Source organism: Triticum aestivum, chromosome 7D (assembly GCF_018294505.1).
Source record: "Triticum aestivum cultivar Chinese Spring chromosome 7D, IWGSC CS RefSeq v2.1, whole genome shotgun sequence".
Classification (NCBI taxonomy): Eukaryota; Viridiplantae; Streptophyta; class Magnoliopsida; order Poales; family Poaceae; genus Triticum; species Triticum aestivum.
The window spans coordinates 224,620,124-224,629,788 of NC_057814.1; positions in this window are offsets into that span (position 1 = coordinate 224,620,124).

Genomic DNA, 9,665 nt, shown 5'->3' on the forward strand with positions numbered 1-9,665 from the left:
CCTATTTATTTCTATGGGCTCCGATTCCACCATCTACCCACCAATGCAATCCCCAGCTACCTTTATTATTCCTGTGAGGCCTTCCTCCGCATCGAGCCCCACTTCGGGCCTTGGCTAAAGTTGTTCTGCATCAAACCGCACAGCAACGGCCTCAAACTGACAGAGTGCGGAGGCACCATGATTAGCAAGCTCAACAACTTCTCCTGGCCAAAGGGTAAATTCATCGAGACAATGAAGTTGTGGTAGGAAGAATGGTTCTATATGACCAACATGTCATTAGGGGGCCAGGAGGGGGTCCCCGCTTTCTCGGTCGTGCATCTGAGGAGGTTGCACTCTTGGACCTCCAAGGCCCTTGATTGGGGGAACCAGGAGGAGGTGACCGAGCTCTAGAACCGAGTGAAGGCCATCGTCGATGGGGGCGTTACTCTGGTGGATGTGATCCACGTGATGCTCCATTAATTGTGGGGTCCATCCCCTTCAAGCCCATGCATCTCCACTATGGAGGTATATGCCGAGGGGTGAGGACACGATAATCCAGAACTTTTTTTGAGGAAAGGACCTCAGCGGGATGTTGAAGATCCTCTTAAACACCATGGAAAACAAGTTCGAGACTGAAGAGGATGACATCGACTACTGCCAAGAACGCCTCACCATCGATGTAAATTTTCTTTTTAATGCTTTAATCTGCTACTTAAGCTTCCATTACATCCTTTAATTGAATGGTCATCTTTAGATGTTTTGATTTTGCAGGATTGGTGCAAATGCGCAAGGCGATCAAGTGCCCGATACCTCAATAGGAAGAACCCATGAGTACTGTGCTAAAAGGGTTGCTGGCCCAAGACCCCTATGAGGTTCCAGTCAAGACCAAAAAGAAGAAGGGGACAAAGAAGACGAGGGCAAAGAACCTGACCATCTGAGGTAGTACCTTGGATGTTCTTGAAGAGAGCCAGCAAAACTTAGAGTCTGACTCCAGCTCCGACCAAAGGGAAGAATCTAGCTGGGTCCACTCCTCCCATGGTGGGAAGAGGGAGAGGGAGGCATCTGAGGATGTCAAGGAGTTGGCTCCTCCTTGGATTTTCAAGCGTCTGAGAAAAGCCCATGCCGCCCCAACAGGCCAATCATCGACACCAATTGAGCAAATCAGCTCAGGATCCTCCGAGGACTCATCCTCGTGAGCATCCATCTGCCCACAGGTGAGTATTTTACATACTTACTCCGACCAGTAAGGTGATTAAATCATAAACTTCATCTTTCATCTTTCTCATTTCTTGTAGACCGCCACATGATCTGCCAGGCGAGGAAGACTTCGACCAGGGCGTCCCGAGGCCGTCGCTGGCCTTGAGCTCCTCTGAATTGGTGCCTAATCCCCAACCCACTCAAATTGGTTTCGAGGAGGTGACATCGCACCCTACTCCCCCAGCACCTAGCGCTGGAGGGGAGATTGATGTCTCCATGGCCGAGGTTCAAACCTTGGCTGAGAAGATGACTACCAAGGATAGGGGTGACCAATCCCCCTCTTGTCACAAAGACCTGGTGCCAAGCTACCCGACTTCTTCAGTCCGCGTGATTCAACGGCCACGGGACTATGAGGGGACGCCCCCTCCTCCGTCAACCGAGGATGGGGCACCGAAGACAACACCTCTGGTGCTTGTCCAAGAAGTGGCCGAGCTGTTGGAGCACCATCGGGCGATGGAGGCCGCTTTGAACAGCGCCTCCATCCTTCCCGACCACCGTGCCCTGTTGGATACGACCTTTATCTAGTTTCGGTCCACCGAGGTTGGGATCCCGAAGGCATTGCTCGTCCTTATCAAAGGCTTTGAGGTAACAAATGTATTCTTGTTTGAGTATTTTAATAGTTTATTTATGTTTGAATAATACGCTGGGTATATCTAGTAGCCCTCAAGGAGGATGCCGAGGCATCTTCCGAAGACTTCAAAAAATGTTTAAGAACTTTGCTCGGAAGCGCAATTACAGTAGCTCCCGAGCCTTAAGTTAGTTAACCAAACTGGCTTGAGGGTCGATACATAGCTTAATGCTTTTGATTTAAACAAACGCGAATATGCAGTAGCCCCTAAGACTCTTGTTGGCTTAAAAGAGCTGCGAGATAATTGAATCTAATTTGAATCTAGTACCTTACCTGCTTCTGCGTTTCATTTGTGCAAGTTTCCACATGTCACCTCCAACTTATCAGAGTTGGAGGAGTTAAAGCACCGACTTGTGCAATCCAAGGAGGACACTCTTCATCTCTAGCAAGGAGCCGGAGAAAGGGCAAGGTGAGAAGTCCATACATAGTCTGTGGGTTCATCTTCTTAATAGATTTATGTCTAATAATTTTTGCATTCTGAACTATGAAGCAGCCGAGAAGGATCTGGCCGACTTGCAGGCCAAGCTCGAAAGGGCTCGGGCTAAGGCTGAGCAGCAGAAGGTTGTGGCACAGAAGAGCGCCGAGGCCCTTGTTGAGGAGCAAAAGACTCGGCTAGCTGCTCAATCTCGGATTTTTGAGGTGGAGGAAGATTTGAAGTTGATTGTCACTGAATGTGGCGCTTTAAAGGCCTCGAAGGAAAAAGATGCTTCCGAGCTCAAGAAGCTCGCCGTGGAGCATCAAGAAGCCGCCTCCTGAGCAAATGCTACGAAGGAGGAACTGCAGCAGGCGATTGAGATAGACATGGGTAAACCATACTTACTATGGTGTGTATTGGGCCAGCACCCCTTCCCCAAGCAAACGTAAAATTGGCGTTTATTAGGCGCGTTATCGGACCTCCCGCGAAGCATGGATGATGCATGCCAGTACTTTAGCTCGTGCAAAGATGCGGCCAAGCAGAAGTCCTTCTGGCTACAATTCAAGGAGCCGGCCGGTGTTCCTATCCTCGGGAACCAACTGAAGCAGTTGGCGGAGCTCTAGCGAGCGACGAAGTCAGCCATGGAGGATCTCTGCAAGGCTCTGCGTTTGCAGCCGTCCAGGCCCACTATCCCAAGTTGAAGTGGGAGCCGCTCACCTTGGAGGGCCCTGAGAGGAACAACCAGCGGGTTCAGCAGGACGAGTACTTTAGCAAGGTTATGCCGACTGCTCAGATATACGGGAAGAAGTGTAAAAGGGAGTCAATTCTAGAAGATCTTGATCACACTCTGCATTTTTTATCTCCTTGGAATGTCGAGCTGTAAGTGTAAAAATGACAAGCTCCCTATTAATTAGAAGGAACGCCTTTGCTGCTTTATGCTTATGTTGTTATTTTGACTCGACCGTGACCGTTGAAATGTGTAGTTGGCCAGTCGTCAGCTCCCACCCCTTAGTAGAAACTACTTCGGGTGTTTCCTTTACTGATTGCAACCCTTAGTCGACGTCTCGGTGCCCGGAGGCGGTTATATCAGTGGAAACAAGGCAATCAGACCTTTGGGGATAAATCACACACTTAGTCATAGGAGCTTTAGGTGGGGGGAGGGGGTGGCGCAAGTTAATAGCCCCGGGTGTATATCGAGTCCACAGATCATCCAAGGTCGAGCCACCCACACTTCGGCCCTTTCAAAAAAAGAGGCCTTCATTTTACACAGTTAGCCGCCATCGCCTATTTTGATACGACCGCGTGTAATTCAAATACGATGATCACTGTTAATACAAAAACATCTACACCAAGTACTGAGTATGCTACAGATGTTTTCCAAGATGAAGATGTACTAAGGAAGATGGGTGTTCTCTGACCTAAAGAATACCATGAAGAGCTAGTTGTTACATGTATGAATGTTGATATTGTGCAAAATACAAGGCGTGAGAGTCAAACCAGGCTAGAGACATTTATTTTAGCAGATAAACAAACGAGTACTGATCCTTGTGAGGAAGTTAGATTTTACAAGTACTTGCATTTCTAACCAATTCATCTCTGTCAAAGACACTGTTGAGCCTAACAAAAGCTTGGCCGAAAGGACATGGAGAGATCTTTGAGAAGCCAAGCTGTTTGACATCGGTGAGGAAATCAAATAATACCTCGCGAATGGTGTTGAATTGGACAGGCAGATTGGGCATGGGTACAATCGTAGCGATTGCCCATTCTTCATGCAACGTCGGAACAACACCCGCCAGGATGCGGACCCGCGTCGGCCGGCCTGCCACGTCGAGACGCTGGTGACCGTGGGGGATGAATAGCGTGGGGTCAAAAGGGAAGGTCGCCATTGTCGATTCACCAGAGCTCAGAGGGAAATGGAGGGAGAGGTTGGTGGATGGGGACTGCGCATTGGTTTGGGAGATTGCGGCAAGTAGTCTTTGGGCTATGGAAGTGGAGGAGCCGGCATAATGGCGGATACCAACTATAGGAGGCAAAATTTAGGAGCCACCGCTATTTCCCTGAAAAGTTTGATGTATGACCGGCTGATTAGTCGTAATCGCAGGAACAGTGGGATTATGTCGATAGATAGGTGGGCTTTGGGTTTGGGCATGAGAAGCTACAGCAGCAGAACTAGGCCCAGCAGAATAACAGTCACGCGCGATGTGCCCCCACTTCTTACAGGAGCGACATTTGATACGATTCTTGCAGCTGGGCTGGAGATGGCCCGATAGTAAGCACCTAACACAGAAGAGCCCATGTGCCTCATTTTGAAAGGGCAGAGGTCCCGTGTTGACTCCATTAACTGCTGCATTATCCATGCGACGATCATGGTCTGTAGATTGAGTATGATTGTGATGAGCTTGATCTACCCTGGAGCTACCTCGGTTTCGATCATTGTTATGATATGTGGAAGGAGATCTAAGAGCTTGAGGTAAGATTTCCTTGGATGATCGCGAAAGACATGCGTCCACTCATCCTCCTTTTCTTGGAGATATTGATCTAGTTCCCATGATGAGTTTGGCCCTCCCAAACCACAGAGTAGGAAATAGATGTTGAGCTCAAGGAGCGATATATTACCTCCTTTGATGATCGAGAAACACACTTCTTTGGAAGAGACGGAAAATCTTGGTTAGAAATATCCCTCATCAGTTTACAGATGTGCATGTGATTTTTGAGAGGCACAACCAAGGTTTGAATTGGAGAAGGTTAGAACTCAGCAGAGAAGTCTGGATCTTGCTATGTGGTTTTCCTTTTGATAGGAAGAGTATTCATGAGATTAGCAATGCTGTCAACTAGTTTGGAAAATTTGTGACGTCGGATAGGAATAAGAGTACCCGAGCAAACCAAATGGTGAAGGTCAAAGTAGAGGAGCTGAGAGATATTCCTTCCAGCATAGTTATTGGGGAAGGTGATGATTCAGCTACTCTCACAGTACCAGTAGTTTTTTTGCAAGATTCCATGCTGGGTAGGGAATCTCCTGATGAAAATCCAATTCCTCCATTTGGCAACCCATGCCCAGTTCCAGTACAAGCAAACTTTCATCAGAATTAGCATAATCATTTTCTAGGCCCACTGCAGCATCATGAACAAGAGAACAATAATCAGCCACCATAGCATGATCTGAATCTGCAGAAGAGGAAGCAGAATTGCCTGGGTGGGGCCATTAGGCTTTGCCTGCAGAGAATCAGATTGTGGACCAGGAAATACATGAAGGAGAATTTATGAATCTCAATGAGATTATGGAGCCCATGGAGGAGGTTCAGGAGCAGCAAGGAATGCTAGGACAAGGAAATAGCAACATCACAGTTTCACACGAACCCCCAAATGGCAGTGCTGAGACTGCTGCCTCTACAAATGGGCCTTTAGCGCCAGCACTACCTGATTTGAATTTGATGGTTGGGCCACAAGAGCAGATTGATCCAGTTCCCATCAGGGCCCAAGAGACCCATCAGGGCAATGGGCCTCTGTTTGAAGATCCTAGTCTTTTTGCCATTATGTAGCAGCACCCCTATGAACCCTTTTATATTGCTGAAGATCCAATGTAGCTGGAAGTAAGCAATGCTGTTAAAATGCTAACAAAGAGACTGGCTCAAACCCTGCAATATCTGGTCACATTACACTCAAAGGAGAGATTAGCAAGCAGTTGCACTCTATGGGCACTGGATTTGCAACTCAGAACAATGATGAAGATCTGAATATTGTTGAGGACAGAGACATACAAACTATGGAGGAGAATAGAGATCTACCTGCAGCAGATCATAACAGAGAGATCTCATTACCTAGAACAGAGCACAACAGAGAATCTCCTTTACCTGCTGCAGAGGATAACAGAGGAGTCCCTATCTCAGCTGATCAGAATGCATGTGATTCTCTCTCTGATTCTACTGCACCTCCTGGTTTTCCCCAACCTATTTATCTTCAGAATTTTCACTCTGCTGAGAGTTCTTCAATCCACAACTCTCCAGATACTCCACTTGAAGATCTACTGGGCAAGGAAGGGGCCATTGAGGGAGTCATGGATTAGGGGGTCCCCAGGCGTCCGGGCTATGTGACATGGGCCGGACTGATGGGCCGTGAAGATACAAGATAGTAGGCCTTCCCCGGTGTCCGGATGGGACTCTCCTTTGCATGGATGGCATGCTTGGCGTTCGGATGTGTAGCTTCCTTTCTCTGTAAACCGACTTTGTACAACCCTAGGCCCCTCCGGTGTCTATATAAACCGGAGGGTTTAGTCCGTAGAGGCAATCATAATCATACAGGCTAGGCATCTAGGGTTTAGCCATTACGATCTCGAGGTAGATCAACTCCTGTAACCCCTATAATCATCAAAGTCAATCAAGCAGGAAGTAGGGCATTACCTCCATTAAGAGGGCCAGAACCTGGGTAAACATCGTATCCCCTGCCTCCTGTTACCTTCGATCCTCAGACGCACAGTTCGTGACCCCCTACCCCAGATCGGCCGGTTTCGACACCGACATTGGTGCTTTCATTGAGAGTTCCACTGTGCTATCGACAGAAGCTTCGATGGCTCGATCAATCATCTACAATGATGCTATTTTGGGGGAGACTTTCCTCCCCGACCAAATTTTTGTATTCGGCGGCTTTGCACCGCGTGCCAACTCGATTGGCCACCTTGAACAGATCGACAGCTACACCCCTGGTCATCAGATCAGTTTTGGAAACCTAAATTATGTCGGCGATATCCGATGAGACTTGATCTTCGAAGGGTTTGCGACCCCGATCACCGCTCTGGCCTTAGATCTGGAGCAAACCATCAGGTCAGAAGATGGGAGTTTGGAGCCCACCGGACTCTCCGCTGCAAACCACATTATCAAAGATCCGGAGGCGATTGTGTCCATACTGAACTCGGAATCAGACCGGGTTCCCCCTATCATTGAAAGGCCGGACTCGCCCCAGGACTCCAGATCCGAACTCTCGAAGTCCGTGCCAAGCAAGCATGGCCAGGAGGCCTTCGCGCCGGCCAGCCCCGCGGCCTCTCGTTTCCCCGTTCAAACCTCACTCTTAAACGAGGCTCTGGACTTAATGCGATCCCTTGCCATTACAGAGGAATCGCTTCCGAACTACGCACAGGCCGGACTAGGGGCTGAGAGCGGGGAATTTTACGTCCCACCCAACACCCACTTCATAGCCACTGTTGAAGATTTAACTGACATGCTGGACTACGCCTCCGCAGACATCGACGGCATGGATGACGGTGCCGGAGACGAACAAAGCCAAGATTTGCCGATCATCGGACGTTGGACGGCCACCTCCACATATGACGTGTATATGGTGGACACACCCAAATAAGATGACGAGGACGGCTGGAAGGATCCGGTTGAGGACAAGCCTGCTGAGACACCTCCAAAGCATCGACATCAGCGGCACCGCTCAAAATCGCGTCGCGAAAAAGACAGTAATACCGGCACGGGAGATAATAACACTCCGGAGAACGCCAAAGACCCCGAAGCCCTCATCGAGCCAACATCCGAACAGGATGATTCGGAGGATGGGCAAGTTAACCCCGACGATCCAGTCGGGAACGAGGACTCGGAGGATAGTAACTATCTACCAATCTCCAAGGATGATGTGAGCCTCGGCGATGAAGACTTCATCGTGGCAGAAGAACCACCCGAGCAGGAGTGCTTTAAGCGCCAGCTAATCGCCACAGCAAGAAGCCTAAAAAAGAAGCAGTAACAGCTCCAAGCCGAACAGGATACACTCAACGACAGATGAACCCAGGTCCTGGCTGCCGAAGAGTATGGCCTTCAACGCTCAACAAAGAGTTATCTGAAGCGTCGGCTACTACCACAATTCGACGACGAGGCCGTCGAGCCCATACCATTAAGATATGGCCGTGCTGATGAACCAGACCGGCCACCACGTGGACGAGATAAAGCGGCCACCTATGCCGAACACCAACCCGCACCACCTCGCCGTAGAAGCAGAGAGATAGCGGCTCCAGGATACACCTACGACCTACGGCAGGACCTGGATAATAGAGCAGGCCAAACCATATCAATCTATGGATCAAGGGGGCGTGCCCCAACGCGAGAAGACCTCCATCAGGCCTGGCGCGACACGCACAACCTCACTCGGGTCGAAAACCGTATGGACTTCATCTGAGCTGCGTCGTGACGTCGCCTGATATAGAGGCACCGCACACCCCTTATGCTTTACTGATGAGGTAATGGAGCACCAGTTCCCAGAAGGGTTTAAACCCATGAACATTGAATTGTACGATGGTACGACGGATCTCGCAGTATGGATCGAAGATTTTCTTCTCCACATTCACATGGCTCACGGTGATGATCTCCATGCCATCAAGTACCTCCCCCTAAAACTCAAGGGACCAGCAGGGCACTAGTTAAATAGCCTCCCAGAAAACTCTATTGGTAGCTGGCAAGATTTGGAAGATGCCTTTAGAGGCAACTTCTAAGGTACCTATGTTCGGCCCCCAGACGCCGATGACCTCAGTCACATAGTCCAGCAACCCGAAGAGTCAGCCCGGAAACTCTGGACCAGGTTCTTCATTAAAAAGAACCAAATTGTAGATTGTTCGGACACCGAAGCCCTGATACGTCTCCAACGTATCTATAAGCTTTGATTGTTCCATGCTATTATATTATTTTCTTTTGGATGTTTAATGGGCTTTATTATACACTTTTATATTATTTTTGGGACTAACCTACTAACCGGAGGCCCAGTCCAAATTGCTGTTTTTTGCCTATTTTAGTGTTTCACGGAAAAGGAATATCAAATGGAATCCAAACGGAATGAAACCTTCGGGAGAGTGATTTTTTGGAACAAACGCAATCCAGGAGACTTGGAGTGGACGTCAAGGAAGCAACGAGGCGGCCACGAGGTAGGAAGGCGCGCCCCCCACCCTCGTGGGCCCCTCGTCGCTCCCCCAGCCGACTTCTTTCGCCTATATATACTCATATACCCCGTGAACATCTGAGAGAACCATGAAACCCTATTTCCACCGCCACAACCTTCTGTACCCGTGAGATCCCATCTTGGGGACTTTTCCGGCGCTCCGCCGAAGGGGGAATCGATCACGGAGGGCTTCTACATCAACACCATAGCCTCTCTGATGATGTGTGAGTAGTTTACCTCAGACCTTCGGGTCCATAGTTATTAGCTAGATGGCTTCTTCTCTCTCTTTGGATCACAATACAAAGTTCTCCTCGATCTTCTTGGAGATCTATTCGATGTAATTCTTTTTGCGGTGTGTTTGTCGAGATCCGATGAATTGTGGGTTTATGATCAAGATTATTTATGAACAATATTTGAATCTCCTCTGAATTCTTTTATGTATGATTTGTTATCTTTGCAAGTCTCTTC